The 16,718-nt window shown below is 38.3% G+C and overlaps 2 long non-coding RNA genes across 2 annotated transcripts in view; one reads left to right on the top strand and one right to left on the bottom strand.

Annotated features, from left to right (window-relative positions):
* LOC310898912 overlaps window positions 1–12,725 on the bottom strand; it is a 50,862-nt gene extending 38,137 nt beyond the window's left edge. The window contains exons 1-2 of the long non-coding RNA XR_014583844.1: window positions 12,491–12,725; window positions 12,324–12,391 (exon numbers count right to left, since the gene is read on the bottom strand). This is a non-coding gene — a long non-coding RNA (uncharacterized lncRNA). The remainder of the gene's footprint in view (window positions 1–12,323; window positions 12,392–12,490) is intronic.
* Window positions 12,726–12,742: 17 nt separating this feature from the next.
* LOC310898914 lies at window positions 12,743–13,571 on the top strand. The gene is made up of 2 exons (XR_014583846.1): window positions 12,743–13,222; window positions 13,363–13,571. It is a non-coding gene; the product is annotated as an uncharacterized lncRNA (long non-coding RNA).
* The last annotated feature ends 3,147 nt before the right edge of the window (window positions 13,572–16,718 follow it).

Genomic DNA, 16,718 nt, shown 5'->3' with positions numbered 1-16,718 from the left:
TATTTCATGTGTGTGTAAGCAGAGGACAAACAATTTCAGGAATAAGAGGAGCAGAATCTAACAGTAGTAGTTAAAATTACTGTTAGAGCTAAAAGTTGGATGATTTTGGTTTGTTTGTTTGTGTTTTTTTTTTTGGTAGTGACTTCTCTCAGTTTCTTTAGTTCATGCTCAGTAACTGCTACACAACAGGATCAGCTCCTAAGCAAGAAAACAATTTTCTTTGAAAAGGTGATGGGTGTAGTTGTAAAACATGGGGAAATTTATTTTTTCATCTTCATGATGCTCTCCTTGTCAAATAAATGACCTTAAAAAAAATCAAAAAACCTAACTTACTCAAGTCATTTGGCCTTATTAATCACCTCATTTTAACCCATGCAAGCTGTACTAGTAATGTTTTACATGGTCATCAGTAACAGTCACAGGCATCCTTCCTTTTCAAAATTCATTATTTCAGTAGCCCTTATCAAGACAGGAAAAGGGCAAGAATGGGTACAGCTGTGGCCAATAACTGTATTCATTACATACTGTAATGCAGAAGAGGAATAATCGTTTCTTTCCTAGAAACTAACCTTGTTGGTGCAGAATAACATCAAAACTGTGACTTAGGTGCTGCCCCAGTAACATCTTTTTCAAGGGATTGTGCTCCTGCTGTGTTCCATTTTCAGAGCCTCTATTAAAATACCACATCCAACCCCTAACATTGCAGGAAAAAAAGCACACAAGATGGAGCAATAGATTAACTTGCCATTAGCTGTCAGTCTGCAAAAAAATGCCTTCCTTATATCTGCTAAAAATCTGTACCATTTATGGGATCCTGGAGCCACTATCTAAAAAATATTATAGCCCCATGGGGAAAATACATTTTCCATATCATTATTCCTGAGGGCTTCCAAAATTTATCACTTGAGTCAGGAAAAAAATACACTGTGTAAGCCTCCTGCACAAATATGAACTGCTATAGATTGGACATATATATAGTAAGTGTACTCTGCTATTCTTTCAATAAAGATGCAGTGCTTTTCACCTTAATAAATCTTCTTGGGTGGCAGCAAGATATAACAGATAGAGTTACTCTGCCAGACATTAAAATGGTGTGAGGACTGAAAATCTATGCATTCCTTAATTTATGATCTGCTGCCTAGCAGCCGTCTGGATGCTCCAAGAAAACTGTCTGTAGGTACTTTGTAACTTTAGAAAGATTCCTTGAACCTCAAAAAGTTCAAGTGTCTGCCTCTCAGACAAGTGTTTTCTTTTGGGTATTTACACGTTCTCATCCTTCGGATTTTCCTTCTCTTGCTTAAGAGTTATTTAGCATGAGATTTACAGACAACTCCTCATACAATTTTTTTTGCTGGGATTTCACAGCAAATGGAGTAGGAAAATAAGCCCTGGGTGTGTTATTTCATTGGCTCTTTCCCCCATTCCCTTCACCATGACTTTTCAAAGCTTGCGTGGGATCTTGTGAGATATGCAGAAACAACTGCAAAGCAACGTAATGACTCATGATGGAGAGCAGAAGAGTCCATTCTGCAGAGGTGAAGAAAACAGCATGCTTTGGCTTTCAACAAGTACTTCACACACATTGTCTAATAAGCGTTTCTTAAACCAACTATCCCAATTCTTCACCACTCTAAATATAGGCTAACAAAAACACTTCTCCCAGCATATCTACATTTTTGTACTTGCTAAGTTCAAAGGGAACGAAGCAATGATTTTATTTATTTTTAACACTTACTGAGGCGTCTTTAACAACTGCAACTTTTCCCCAAAAGATCAGCTGACCATGTCAGAAAATAAGAAAACGGTCTGTCTCCTATCTCCAGCAGGACAGGAGGGTAGGAGGAAGTCATTAAGTTCACAGGGATCACCTTTAAAGCTGTGTTATCTAGTACACAGCTGAAGGCACTTGGAAAAATACCAGAAGGGTATTTCGAAAGGAGGTAGAAGTGTGAAGCGATGCCCAAAAGGCATCGAGTTTTTAATGACAAGGAACTGACCAAAGTCATGACCTTCTTCCATAGGAATCACAGGAACTCTTACAGACATGCTCTGCATAAAACAAGAAATTATGCATTAGACTGCCCTTCTGTCCAGAGCAGATGCTAATGCAGATATCCCCAGATTAAGGTTTTCTTCAGATTTGTTTCTCACAGGATGCACATACATGCACACATTTATTCACACAACACTTTCTGAGCTCGCAAGTGTCCTTATAGATTTAAGCCTTCATTCCTATGACAATGTCTGAAAACAATGTAAACCTCAGGATGCTTTGCATTTTTGTAACAAATGAAATGAGGAAAGGATGTAGTTCTCCACCTCAGAGCACAAAATATCAGAGAAGACAGAGGAACATTGTGTGACAGTATTTTTTTTCTTAGTGTGAGAAAAAATAAAATTGCCAAAGTTCTATTTTATTCAAAACCCCTTTAGGGTTTTGGAATTGATCCATCTTGGTCTCATTTACAGTTCCCTGTAACACATGACTTTCTCAAGACTCTCTGTCTACTATATGACACTTGGATATTGTTACAGCTGCAATGGGCACTGGGGAAAGAGTCCCTCTCCATGTTCTGTCCCACCATTCCATTCAACATTTGCTAGATTTAACAGAAAAGTGAATAAGAGGTCCTTACATTGTCTCTCTCTTCGTGTCCTAATCAGAGTCTTTCTTGCTGGTGCTGTTAGGACAAGAACAGCCATAACAGGGCCTGATGGGGCAGAGGGGAAACGTGGAGCAGGCTTCCCTGCTCACATGAGCAAATGGACATGGAACTCACCCAGGCACATTCCCCACAGAACAGACCTTATCAGTGCATCCCACATGCAAAGATGTAATGTGCCCAAGTGCCCCATACTCTTTCCACAGGCAGATCTCTTCCCATGTATTCATCTGGCAGTAACCACAGTTGGGAAGTGGATATTATAATTTTCCACAGCATGTTTAACAGAGGTTTCCTATCACTTCATATGGGTAAAAGGACGTGTAGAAGTAAATGGACATACAAAAAAGGAAAACCGGGAACAGATGATTAAAATTGTCTCAGCATATGTTCCTAGAATGCAGCAACCTTTTAGTCTCTGCAAACAAAAATGAGTCAGAATGCCTAGACTAGGGTTGGTTTTCTTTTTTATTTAATAGAAGGAAAGAAAATATTGTTACAACAAATATTTAGCAAACTGCTGCAATGCACTTAAGATTCTCTGAATGCTCAGTTTTAAAGCACACAAAGAATGCCTGCAATCCGTTGGGCACAAGCCTAATCAATTCCAAAACACCGAAAATATATATTTTTTTCCTTTTCACTTTCAGCTACAAATTCCTCTGCATATGCTTATGGGCTCTGTGAAAGAAGACAGTGTAGTTTCTCTTGTGCACAACATACTTCATACTCAGTGTTAATCAGACAAAGATTGGCATCAGTAGTGAGCCTTTTTTCCCCAGCACTTTCAGTTCCATTAAAATGAAAAATGACGTGAGCACATACAGTTCCTGACACTGATAATGTTTTACAGTTATCACACATCAAAATAGATGCCAGGAACAATTGTGTTTAAGAACTACTGAATTATTTTCTAGATAAGGTAGAGTGACAGCTAGTATAAATAACTCATTATTTACATATCTGTCTGACATTGTGATTTTGATTTAGCAAGTTAAAATTCCATTACAGATAGACTTTTCCCCCACAATGCATTACTCTAGTATTTTAGCAGAACAATAGATTTCACACTTCAAAGGAATCAGTAGTAAAAAGCTGCGCACACTGAAACAGAAATGACTATTTAAACAGAGTGGATCAGGTCTGCAACATCACTGAGCTGATAAAAACTCTCCCATATTTCAGTGACATTTCCTACTGAAGAACAGAGATAGAGCGAAGATGAGGAGAACAAGCAGTTCTCATGGCAGAGAACTATAGAGCACAGGGAATAAAAACATACATAGGGCTGGTAAAGAAAGAAGGGAGGTAAGTGGAAGATACAAAAAGAAGCCTGGTGAAGAAATTGGACAAGCATTGAGATCCACTATAAAGCAACGGAGAAAGAAAAAGAGTGAGGCAGAAGGTGAAGAGATAGTCCGGAGAAAGGAAAATGAAGAAAGAGGGAACAAATAAGCAACTGGAAAATGACAGAGGGAGGGGAGAAAAGGCACAGAATGAATACGGTAAAAAAGCAGCAAGAAGGAATGAGAAGAGTGAGGAGGGGAAGCGCGCTATCAATATGAAGTGGAGAGGCATGAGAACTGACACAGGTACAGAAGGCAGGCTAGATATACAAAGAAGGGCAGTAGATACTTAGCAAGAAGTCAAAGAAAATAAAGAGAGAAGAGGAGAAATGTGGAGAAGACTACTAAAAAGACAGTGGTGACAGCGGTCTGAGTGGTCCTAAACTTGATCTCAGATTTTGCTTTAGACTTCTGCATCTTCACTATTGCTTTCCCCCCCCAAAAAAAAAAAAAAACAGACAAACCCTTTTTCCAGTCTAGCAATTGCAGATGTAGCCTGACCAATGTGCTTGTATCTGAATGGAAATAAGGTGTTTTACGTGACAGCTAACAGGAGGGCTACTAGCAAATGCACACCAATTCCTTTCTTTCTAAGAGTGTGACAAGATTTAGGTATTTCAACTCAAACAAGAGCAGACTGTTCTCCACATTCAGAAGCAAAGAAAAGAGTCAAGACAGATTCTGCTCTGGTCGCCAAAGTCACACGTCCATTAAATAGCCTGTTAATATCTGCTGAGGTTATCCACCCAACATATTCAGCATTTAAATCAAACTCATATTTTGTAACTTGCACATGACCAGAATTCACCACCAAAGCTGCATATTCAAAGCACCATGTGTTGAATTTGGAAGCTACTTGGGAAAACTGCAAACAAAATTTAGGAATAATACCTCTCCAGGAGAATGACCAGATCATCTATTAAAATATAGAAGCATAAAAATAGTCTGTCCCCTGTAGAGGAATTATGAGATGTTAAAACAAGTGGTTACAATTAGACAGGTCAAACCATAAGTTTATTCATTTCTCAATATAGCCTATATGTTGCCTTCACTTTTAATTAAAATTTTGTCCCTGCAATTGATTTAGCATGGTTTTGCTGATAGGATTTCTAATAACTCATCTCTTTTGATTTGTGTTCCAAGATGTGCCTGGTGTGCTTATATTACTTAATTGCTCTGTCATTATAGTTCACATTTTAGGATGCAAAACCATGAGGCTTTCAGCATGGTACAATTGATTTAATACATTGTAATAGTTTGTAAGTGGCCTCTTATTGTCCATTTACTAGGAAGCTTAATGTGAAAATGAGTTAGGTGCTGGCATAAAAGCAGCACGCTCAGGGTGCCCTTCAAGATATTCTTGTCTTCCCCCACACCACTCTGCTTCTGAGCACTCCTTCTCTGCACCAATTCATAGGTACCGTATTTGCTAGCCTAACATCTATTTATTGTCCTCAGCACCTCATTGGAGTGCTTGGGTATGTTTAATCTTTGTTGGTCATTCTTCAGGCTATGTGTTTCCGACCAAAATGCTGAAGTGTTCAACTTCATGTGCTTAACTATTAGGTATTTGGGCTGGGCAGGCATGTAGAAGAGCTTTACTGTAGAGGGGTTAATCTGTGCACACACTTAGAATTAAGCACCTCATGGAATCAAATCTACTACATTGTAAAAGTACTTTTGTGAAATTTAATGGCAATTTACTGAGATAATACATATGACAGGTAGGCCTTGCGTTACATATGCCAAGAATATTTCATCCTGGTTCATGCTTAATATGGCAAAAGCATATTGCTGATTTAACTTAGGGCTGAAGACTTTGTTCGATACAATACAGTAAAAACACTGGACAGCCATTCTTCAGCTTTGATTCAGTTTTTATAGGTGTCTATACAAAGGAAGGCTATTAAACCCCACAAATATATGAGAGAATAATATTATCAAAAGAAGCTCCACACTCAACAGGGAAGACAAGCCAGAAATAAATTTGCCAGTATAACCCTGATTTGTTTTCAAGTGTCAAAATTTCTATAAACGCCTCAGCTCAATGAACTCATTGAGGTATTTTTCCCCCCCTCTGTTCCTGTTCCACCAAGCAACAATCTCAACATCTCTCATTGAGGTTGGAAAAGACCTCTAAGATCATCTGCTCCAACCTCTAACCTAAGGTCATAAGGTATGACATGCCTCAAGACAAACTTCGGTTAATGAAGCATGCTGCCTCATTTGTGGTAGCTGGTAAGGAGCTTTGTTCTCCTAACCTTCCTACTCGTACAGCATGAGTCAAGAGGCAAAATGAATTCCAGGAAATAAAAAATTAGGGATATTCAGGATATTTGGATTGCATCAGCAATTGTGAATGACTGAAAAGTCACTCTCAAAGTCAGCATCAGATTTATATGATTACCTACCAATTAGAAGATGATTTTCTTCCTGAGTGACAACTATACACACTTCGCTTCATCACTCAGGAGATGTTGTGCTGAGCTCTATTCTGACTTCAGGTTTTAAACAGGCCAAAATATATGTCAAATTGCCATTTGTAGACAAGTATCAAGTTCTTCCTTTCTCTTATAAACTTTCCTAAGCTATGTGCCAGTATAATACTAATTTTTATTTACAAGGTGTGTCCACTATTCTTAACATGCATTGCAATGACAAATTGCAATTAGTTTTTCCCAGGCACACACACACTGCTCAGAAAAGTGACTTTCTACCATGTGAATTTTGGAGATAAATTATTTTCCCACTCTTTCATTTTAAAAATGGGAATTTTGTCTCACATGTTAAACACTTTCATAAACACCCACTTCAGACTGAGGAAAAATTAGCCCAATTCATTCAGAAAGCTAGTTAAAAAGAAGTAATTACTCAGAATTCAACTCCTTGTCATGGTGTAGAGACCTACAAAATTCCCAGCCGCATAAATCTATGTATAAATCAATTTCAGAATAATTAAAAAGCTCTACTATTTTAACCCAAGCCCCTCTGAGACAAGTTCATGCCAAGAGCAATATCTGGGTTTGGGGTAAGCTTCTGGCAGCTTTTTGTAAGGAAAATATAACAGATGCTTTACTGCTCTATTGTTAGTTGTGGCTTCTGTGTGGTAGGCATTATCTCACAAGAAACAACGCTTATGAAAACACACTATTATTGTATCATCTACATCATCTTAAGGCAATTTATGGACAGAATGCTACTTAATTTACAGATTATGTATCTCTCTCCTTTTCAGGCTCTGAAATACTCTGTTACAGTGGGATGTTGCCCCTATGTTCCTAAGGAAAAGCAGCAGCTTGCAAAGCCAGACTGTGGTGCCATGCTGGCTTATTTGAGGAGAGCCTGAAGCACCCACCAAAGCATTAACACCAGCACATCTTCCCCAGCTGCATCCATTGAAGGCCTCTCAACCTTAGAGCACTAATGTTTTCTACATAAAAAAGATGAAAGCACCATTATCGGTAAGACCCCTTAAATTGGGCTACATGCTCGGAGAACAGTTTACAGCAAGCACTTCCAGCACACCCAGAGCTAGCTATCTTCCTTCCTTCAGGCAATCTAGTAGAGGATAATAGCAAGCATTGCTTGCAATTTTCAAGAGTAACGCAAGATGTTCTGTGATATTACATTGTCCCGTATCTATCAAAGAGTGGCAAGGTTTGTTCCATCTTAGTGGTCACAGTCAGGCTGGAGCAGCGCTGGCACAGAGCACACAAGATGGCAGGACGGGAAGATGCAGAGGCAGAGTACAGGCCACATGTCTGTCATGGTCCAGCTTACATCTGGACCTTGGAACTAGAAAAGGCTGTGGATTTTTTTTTTTTTGCAGGGCTGTCTCTCACTTAGCCAATAGGGAACACCACAAGGACTGTGTGAATAAATGTCATGATTTTTTTTTCCTGTAATACAGTTCAGATTTAGTCTAGTGTTATCAATATCTCTGTTCAACTAGATCTGCAAGTCTCAAGGTTAAACTCCACAATTACAATCTAACACATTATTCAGAAACCCAACAATGACTGATTAAACTGTTTGGTGTCCAAGTTGTCAAAAAGGAGATTCACAGTAAAAAGATTTTTATGTCCCTTCTGGAACTATGTAAACCAGACTGACCAACTTGAAGATTCCTTATCAGAATATTGAAAGAAAGACCTTCTAGCATAGGCTTCCAGATGGAGAAAAGATGATCAGAGGTGGACTTAGACAGAAGTCCAAACCAGGGACTCAGTCTTGAGGAGAATGAGCAGCAACAGGAAAAAAAATCCAAGTATCACTATTGACAACTTAAATATACTCATTTGATCAAAAATTGCTAATCTTAAAACAGTGCATACATTTATTTTTTTAATCTTTCTTTCACAGTTTTTTTTTTTTTTTTACATAATCCGGTGTGGAGCCAGGAGATGGACTCAACAATCCTTGAGGGTCCCTTCCAACTAGAGATATCGCATGACCCTGTGCTTCTTATGCTCCTAAATAAGCGTTCAATAACTGATCCTTTGGCTTGAAAACACTATCCAGAGTCCCTGCCATTTCACAGCAATTACCAGCTCCTGAATAAAGCCCATGGTAGCAGATAAAACAAGTTTTATCTGCTGAGATTGTCTCAAGTAAGTTCACCATGACCCACAGATTGATCAGTCCAAGTGACCAGCACGGAGAATCACCCACATCTGTTTTCAAAGACTAGATTTGGAAAGGATGCTACCAAACAGAAAAAGGGCAGAGACCCACACTCATGCAGGGCTTCCAACCCAGCTGGAAGAATTTTACCCCTGCACACTGTTCGTGGGTGATACAAACAACTGAAGTTACCAAATGGACACCTGGCCCGGTTACTTTCTGTTCTGTGCCTCAATTGATGCGCACACACTGAACTTGATACTTGGTCTGTGAAACACTCTGATGATCTATCAATGGGACTGATTGCAGTAGTAGGCATTGAGTAATTGTTAATTAGCCTTCTGCAGGCAAATTATACTTATAAAGGGATTGGGTTTGCTTGCTGTATTTCATGTCTGCATGTGATGGATTCACACAAAAATGTCAAAATACTGGAAAGTTTAAGAAATTTACACCTCTCTTCTGCAACCCAAAGAAGTTCCAATTATACTGAAAAATAATTAAACTTCAGGAAGCTTATTCTCTAGGAGATTTTTCTGTTATTTTTTCAACAGTTAAGATTTATTTTTACCTGAAATATTAAATCTCTCTCTCAATGAAAGTTCCCGCACTGATATTCCTTGCAGGGCATTAGGCACTTTGATCCCTTTTGAAAATATTTCCCCAGCAGCTCCTAAGCTTTCGAATAAGCTCCAGTTCTTAAGGTGCTTTTGGAGATTGCTGACTGGTATAAGTACATAACACCAGCCAGGAGACGATGCCCCATCTGCTGCACGATTACCAAGGCACCCAGGACTGCCTGTTTAATTCAGCGGTGGTCTCCCTGCATCGCACAGAAGGACCGTGCTGCTCCACTTGGACACTGTGTGCTCAGAAGAGGAGACTGTCATTTCCTTATTAGAGTAGCAGCAGCACAATCTCCTGCACACTGCAAGCTGTGAGCGCTATTATGCTGGCATGACCGCGTGGAGCTCAATTCTTTCCAGCTCTGCAGGTTACGTATCATCGTGTTGCTCTGTTCATGCTTTTTGAAAAGAACAGCTTTGTTCAGAAAAGCTCTGTGGGAATTGAGGAATGAAAGATGCCATATAAATGTAAGATAGTACTAATGTTGTTTTTTTAAAGCACATGCCAGGCTTATTCTTGATCCCATTGAAGTCAATGGGCTTTTGCCATCCTTTGATGGGACTAGAATGGGGCTCATAGTGAGCAGGGAAGAAAATCATTTTAAATGTTTAACAGCTACTTCAAATTTAAATTCTGGTACCTCATGGCAAAGAACCATTCTAAATACAAGGAAGCCTATGTACATCACACCCTGAAACACTGAACTCTCAGAAATCTCTCTGCCTTTATCATAGAACATCTCAGGTTGGAAGGGACCTTAAAGCCCATCCAGTTCCAACCCCCTGCCATGGGCAGGGACACCTCCCACCAGACCAGGCTGCCCAAGGCCCCATCCAGCCTGGCCTTGAACACCTCCAGGGATGGGGCATCCACAGCTTCTCTGGACAGCCTGTGCCAGTGCCTCACTACCCTTTGAGAGAAGAATTTCTTCCTAACATCTATTCTAAATCTCCCCTCTCTCAGTTTAAAACCATTCCCCCCATACTATCATTATCTACATGAGTAAAGAGTCCCTCTCCACCCTTTTTATAAGAACCCCCTAAGTACTGAAGCCTGTCTTGCAGAAATGCAAAGTAAATAAGGAAGGGCATTCATATGGATAACACGAGCATCAGGGTCAGGAAGTTGAGCCTCAAAGCACACACTAGATTTCTGAATAACCATCTTGGTCTAAATCAAAGACACCCAGACACTTTATTCTAAGATAGCTAACTCAGGTTCACAGATGTGACCATCTCAAGACATCGTGGATCTGGGTCTTCAATCCAATTCCACTACTAAGGAAAAATTCTTCAAACTCTGTCCTAACTACATTAACTTAAGCATTAATCTAGTACCATTGACTGTCCACTTCTGCAACAAAGTAGTGATCCAATGGACATTTGCTTTTCATAGAGGCAGTTATGAATTATAATCAGACCAAGACTCCCTACACAGCAAATAAGGGAAGCAGCACTGGGGAAGAGGTGCGTGACTACAATTAAAGAGGAGGAAGAAAACATTAAACATTTATACTAAATATTGGCATTTCACAGCTTTCTCACGTTTGACTTTGCAGTATTGATGTGGTTTTAACTGAAGTTTGTCTACAATAATTTATGTTACCAAACACTATGCTGAAACTTCTGTCATGCACCATAGTGGCAGCTATGTGGTTCATTGCTATATTTGCAACTTTTAAAATAATTGCAGAGATCTTTTCTATTTGACCAGGCAGAATAACTAACAGTAGTAAGGTTTAATATTTTTACAATAGTAAAATGGTTACTGTAAACCAGCCATTAAAAGGAGATAAGAAATTACTTCTCCATACAGCACAAATACTCTTGGAGCTGAGGAATAGTGAGCCTCTAAAATCAGGTTACATTCAGGTTCTGGTCATGAATAGAGTGCAACAATAAGCATTTTTATTGCTTCTAACCCAAGCTTCAGCCTTTCCAAACATTATTTCCTTCTGATTTCTTACACCATCTCTCTATCTCACTCCTGTTTCCATCTCTGAACCATACTGTCTAGCCCTTTGTTTTCCTGGTGTCTAACCTAAGCACCCATCCAGCAGAACAGCTCTTCCCTTCTTAGCCCTGCCTGGTGACAGGTTTTGTTTTACACTAACACGTTCAAGTACTTCGTCTATTTGAGTCTTCCTTTCCCCCCTGTTTTTGTCTTTTCCTCATTTGGCAATACAAGAAGATGGCCTTTCCTCCAGCAAAGCTTAAGGTGAGAACTACAAGCAGAGAAGACCCCTGCCTGTTCCCAGTCCTAGTGCCATGCAGCACAGTGTGCTACAGCACTCAGGACTTCCTCACACACCCTGCTCAGCACCTGCATTCACAAACAAGAGCTTGTTCGCTAGGAATGATGATTCAGGTAACTTTAAACACGTCTCTAGAGAATATGCTCAAAAGGGCTATTTTTAGACTAAACATTAGTTTTGAAAGAACTGGACATTAGAAGAGAGGAAGTAAATTGCAAAATGATTTGTTAAATGTCAGGCTTATGAAGTGTAGCAGAACAGTAGTTTTACAAATTCAGGCAATGAAGTAACCTTTCACCACAGACATGGACAGAGATGGAAATTAGACAAATTAAAATGCAAATTAGTTCTCAAAGCCATTCTTTACTTAAATCTTAGAAAGAAAGGAGCCATAGCTAAATAGAAATGAAGAGACTCCCTAAATGGAGTATGTTTGATTCCCAGTTCTCTCCAGCTTCTGTTTTTCAGATACAGATTTCACTACTTACTAATAGAAATATTTCCTTTTGCTAACAGGAAGGCTTTATGTAGTAACATTTTAAATGAAAAGAAACAGTCTAGAATTTCCCTGAAATTAGATCCTATATATACTTAAGTAAACGATCTACCTATTCTCATGACAAGAATTGTCTTTTTTCATCATCATTTCTACAGAATACATATACTTATTTGTACTGTAGCTCAAGTTTAGAGAATACCTTCTACTGCCTACATCTAAAGATCAGAAGATAACATGAAGAATGCAAAAAATGAAAAATAAAAAATAACCACAATGTACTATTAAGTATCCAGAGTTTGCTCATTTCTTACCTGAGGAGCTCACTCAGAAAGCAAAATAGTCTTCTCTCACCTAAGGTACTGTGCATTGTCTTTGACTGCTGAAGAAAGAGGACAAGTAACTCCAAATGTGATTTTATAATTTTTCCTACTTTTTAACTAATTACACAACAGGTGTATTTAATGAGTCCAAATTTCACCATTTAGCCATTTATATAATCTTTAGAAGGTAAACAGGACTGCACATCCAGATTAAACCTGAGTATATCAAGCTTTGAGCAAAATGGTTATGCTATCACAGCTTTTATAGTGCTGTGAAAAAGGACAGGATCACCTGTCATAACCATAACTGTATGGATATGACCAGAGAAATGGTTGAATGCACTAATCAGAAAAAAAGAAGAAAAAAAAGGGCAAAAAGGATTTCAAAGGTGGTTCCTACTTGCTCTTGAAGCACTGTGGCCAAGCACCCTTATTAAGAGCAGCTGAAAAGATTTAGCTTGTTTTCACTTAGGATAACACAAGAAATTCAGCTGTGATGCATGAGTGGGGGTGGTAGACGGTTTTTATGAAGAAATGACCAATATCAGGTCAAGTCCAGAGGAGCTCGATTTTATAGAAAATGTTTTAAAATGCTTAAAACAGGACTTTGCAGGCCATGGTCTGAACCTGAAAAATTGTGAAAATCTGAAAAGAGAAAAAACAGGAAGTGCAAATTCTAGAAGGTGAATTCCTATAGATTGAGCCATTGTAACTAAGATGCCCTAATAATGAACCCTTCAAAATTAAATTCCCTTTCTTGATAGATTGATTCAGTAGAGCATAAGGAAAAAAGTGGGGGCACCACAATGGCAGTCTATAAATGTTACAATGGCAGATTCTAAGCACCTGAAGTAAAACCTGTGAATTAGTCAGGAGAGTGATTGGGACAGGTGAGTTCCTTGTTTTAGTGAAATAAGCACAAATGGATAGAGACATTTATAAGTATTTTAATGAGCTTCAGATACAGACGTATCCATCAAACTTGATTCTTTTTTTCTATTTTTCTTTTTCTTTTTGGATCCTCGAATAGCTTCATATTCATATGGATGTATCAGTCATTATTTCCTCACTGTTCCAAACAAATCTGAGTAAAACAAAGAGCCTGTCAAATGCAGCTACAACATGGAATTTTTCTTCTGACTTCATCTGCCTTCCCAATAAACAGACAGAAATCGTCATTTGTCACAGAAGAATAGGAGAATCCATCTTCATAGCACAAGAATGGAACAAATCTGACCACTGATTCTCTTGAGAAATCAGAAAGTTGCTTAACTTTCATGGGCTTATTTCCTTCCTGGTATTGGCTGGGCTAACAGCTGAAATATGGTAAAACTGTCCTGTCCATTTTTGCGTTCGCGTTCTTTCATCTTCTCTTCCATGTTGCAGCCAACCTTTGTATTAACTTGAACCCATTCAGCAAAATACATCTGTTTCCTTAGAAGGACTTTCTGCATCCTTTTGCAATATAAACAACAGAATGAAAAAAAGTGTGATGTTTTGTTCTTGCACAAAGACTTACTTTTCAAGACTTTCTTTTTTTTTTTTTTTATGACTTTGCTGTAGGCTGAAGAATTATACATGCAATTTCAGGACTTGTATTAGAATTCCAAACTAATGAAAATTAGGTCTCATGTCTGCATTTTGATCACACGGTAGATGATAGTCGAATCTTCAAAGGCAGCCAGAATGGAGGAATGTATATAACATAGTATGTGATGTCATATTTTTGTGACTTCTTTGATTTGGAAGATCATTTAAATGAATAATACTGAATTAGTTATTCAGTATTACCAGTGAAAATCAGTAAAATGGCACAGAGTTGAAATAAGTCCTGTAATTCATATGCACCAGATAAGAGAACTGGCAAAACTTAAGGTTTTTGTTTCATCAAGTTATTGCCTTCTGTTTTCCAAACCAGAGTAAACTATACAGTTATTGAAAACAAGTTTCTGAACTATAAGTTCCAGGAATGTTGAAACTGGCTTTTGTTTAATACTGAAAATGTTTAATTTTATTTAAAAGAAATCAAAAAATTCTACTGGGGTGAAAATATTCTATCAAAAATCCATGTTTTAAATTTAAAAATCTAGAAAGTTGCAATAATTTCTTTGAGTTTGTTTTCTTGAAATATTCTGACTTATTTAAAACAACATTTTGCACTGGAAATTTAGTACACTGAGATATTTTTTCACACAATTTACTTTGTAAGATTGGAATGAGCTTACATTGAATAAGAACTGTATCTAGAAGAAAACCCTTCCAATAAAATGTTAAAATGTGTATTTTGCATTAAATACATTTCCTATGTACTGAAAAATGGCCTGCTGCTGCTTTCTGTTAGTGCCAAATGAAAGCAATTGTTTTAAACGCTGTAACTTAGTTTGACTTTTGGTAGTTCTACTATGAATTTCCTCTGAACAAGAAATAATGAATTCAGGATAACTTTCAGTAAAAAAGTTGTTGTACTACAATTAAGAAAGTTTGATAGAAATACAGCTGTATCTTGTGTTTAGAACAGCATTCCTTGGCTGATAAAGAAACCCTTAACATTTTATATATTAAAAATAATAGCATGTTTTAAAACGATGATTAGACTGCATTCAGGTCTATAAATTCTGTCACTTTAAGAAAACCTTCTATCACCTTAACAAAAAAAAATCTGCTAGAGATATCACTAAATATCTTGTTAGCTCTAACAGTTCATCCCTTTTCTTACTTCTGTAAAACCTGTGCTTGTCTCTTGCTTGGCAGTTCTGGTAAATTCTTCTGCTCAAGTGTTTTTAAAAAAATTCATATAAGATGACACAACGCTACTGCATATATGGAGCCAACCCACAAGGTACCCACAAGGATCATCGAGTCCAGCTCCTGGCTCCACACAGGACCACCCAAAAATCAGACCCTGTGTCTGAGAGCAGTTCTACTTATGATGATGCCACAGCTGCAAAGCTGTCCCAAAACTTTCTCAGTTCCTTACAGAGAAATGTGGGATCCCTCTCCCTGCTGTACCACTCTCCAAGGGTTTTGCAGGCATGGGAGCAAGGAACCCAGTATGCATGTACAGCTGCGTTCCCCAGCCACGGCCTTGAGCTAGGTCATGAGAAAATGGAGGGTAACTGACAGGATTCACCCCTCAAGGTGTACCCAAGCATAACATGCCTGTGATCAATATGTGCTGCCACTGGATGTCACTGATGTGCCACTTACACAGCGTACGTAATGGCAGGTAAAAGTGATCTCAAACAGGAGGCCCTCTCCCACATACATTGAGACACCATTAATAAAATTTAGCCTAAAGAGAAACAGAAGAGTTGAAGCATCAGCTACCTAGTTTAACAGAAACAGATTCATATCTGTTACAGAATAATTTACAGGTTCATTCTACAGCGAGGGGAGAAATCTCATTTTATTCTGCTCTGTTATCATGTGGCCTGTCATGGTACGAGATACCAAGTCTCCAAGCACTGAATTCCTATTTCCAAAAGCTGCCCGTTGATAAAAGGTTGCTGCTTTTGTGAACACTACTATTAGATGTTATGTCAGGGATCATCCAAAAGTAGCTATAGTATTACTTGTGGAGTAAAAATTGGGCTGTCAGAGCCAAAATAAATATTTTAAATAAAAAATTCCCCTCCATAAATGTGTCAGAAAGAGTTTAAAGTGGTCTTATATTATGGTCTCTCATCAGTTTCTGATTTTTTTTGGTGTTTTAAATCTTCAATGGAAAAATATATATATATATATCTTTGGGCAAAAGTTCTCACATCTTCGTTATCTTACAAACAAGAAATGACAAGCTGAGAGGGACAAAGAAGTGTGGGGTTCTTTCTTCACCTCAAACTCTTTCTCTCCTGTTTTGTTCAATTTCCTCTTCCCTTTATTTTTTTCATGGAGGTTTTCTTTACATTTTTAAGCTGATATTTTTTGAATTAATCGCTCAAGACAGAAAGTAGTACTGAAACCTAAGTTATGGCACACTAAGGACTTCCTGTCACTGTCCTCACTTAACAGCTTTTGCAGAAAGCCAGATGTGCCTTCCTTGATCCCTGCTGTGCTGCAAGACTATGTGAGTTCGTATTCCAGCCAAAGCACTGCTGAACCAAGTCAAAACAGCACAAAGTCCTGAAAACCATCACTAATCCTAACCAAATATCCTCACTTCTCAAGGCTAGGCACTATGTTAACCATGGTGTCTGCTTGGCTTGGGTCATGGTTGCCTGTACATACATAAAAATACACGCTAAAACTATTTTATTACTACACACACACACACACCCCTATCCTCACATATCCTTAAACTTGATACGAAAACACATCTGTATTGTCTAGTACTTCAATCTTGACAAGAGTGCAGGCTGTGTTTTTTTTCTGTAGCCCACAAAACCT

Source organism: Anser anser, assembly GCF_964211835.1.
Source record: "Anser anser genome assembly, chromosome: 4".
In the NCBI taxonomy this organism is placed as follows: domain Eukaryota; kingdom Metazoa; phylum Chordata; class Aves; order Anseriformes; family Anatidae; genus Anser; species Anser anser.
This window is presented reverse-complemented; position numbering and strand designations above follow the sequence as displayed.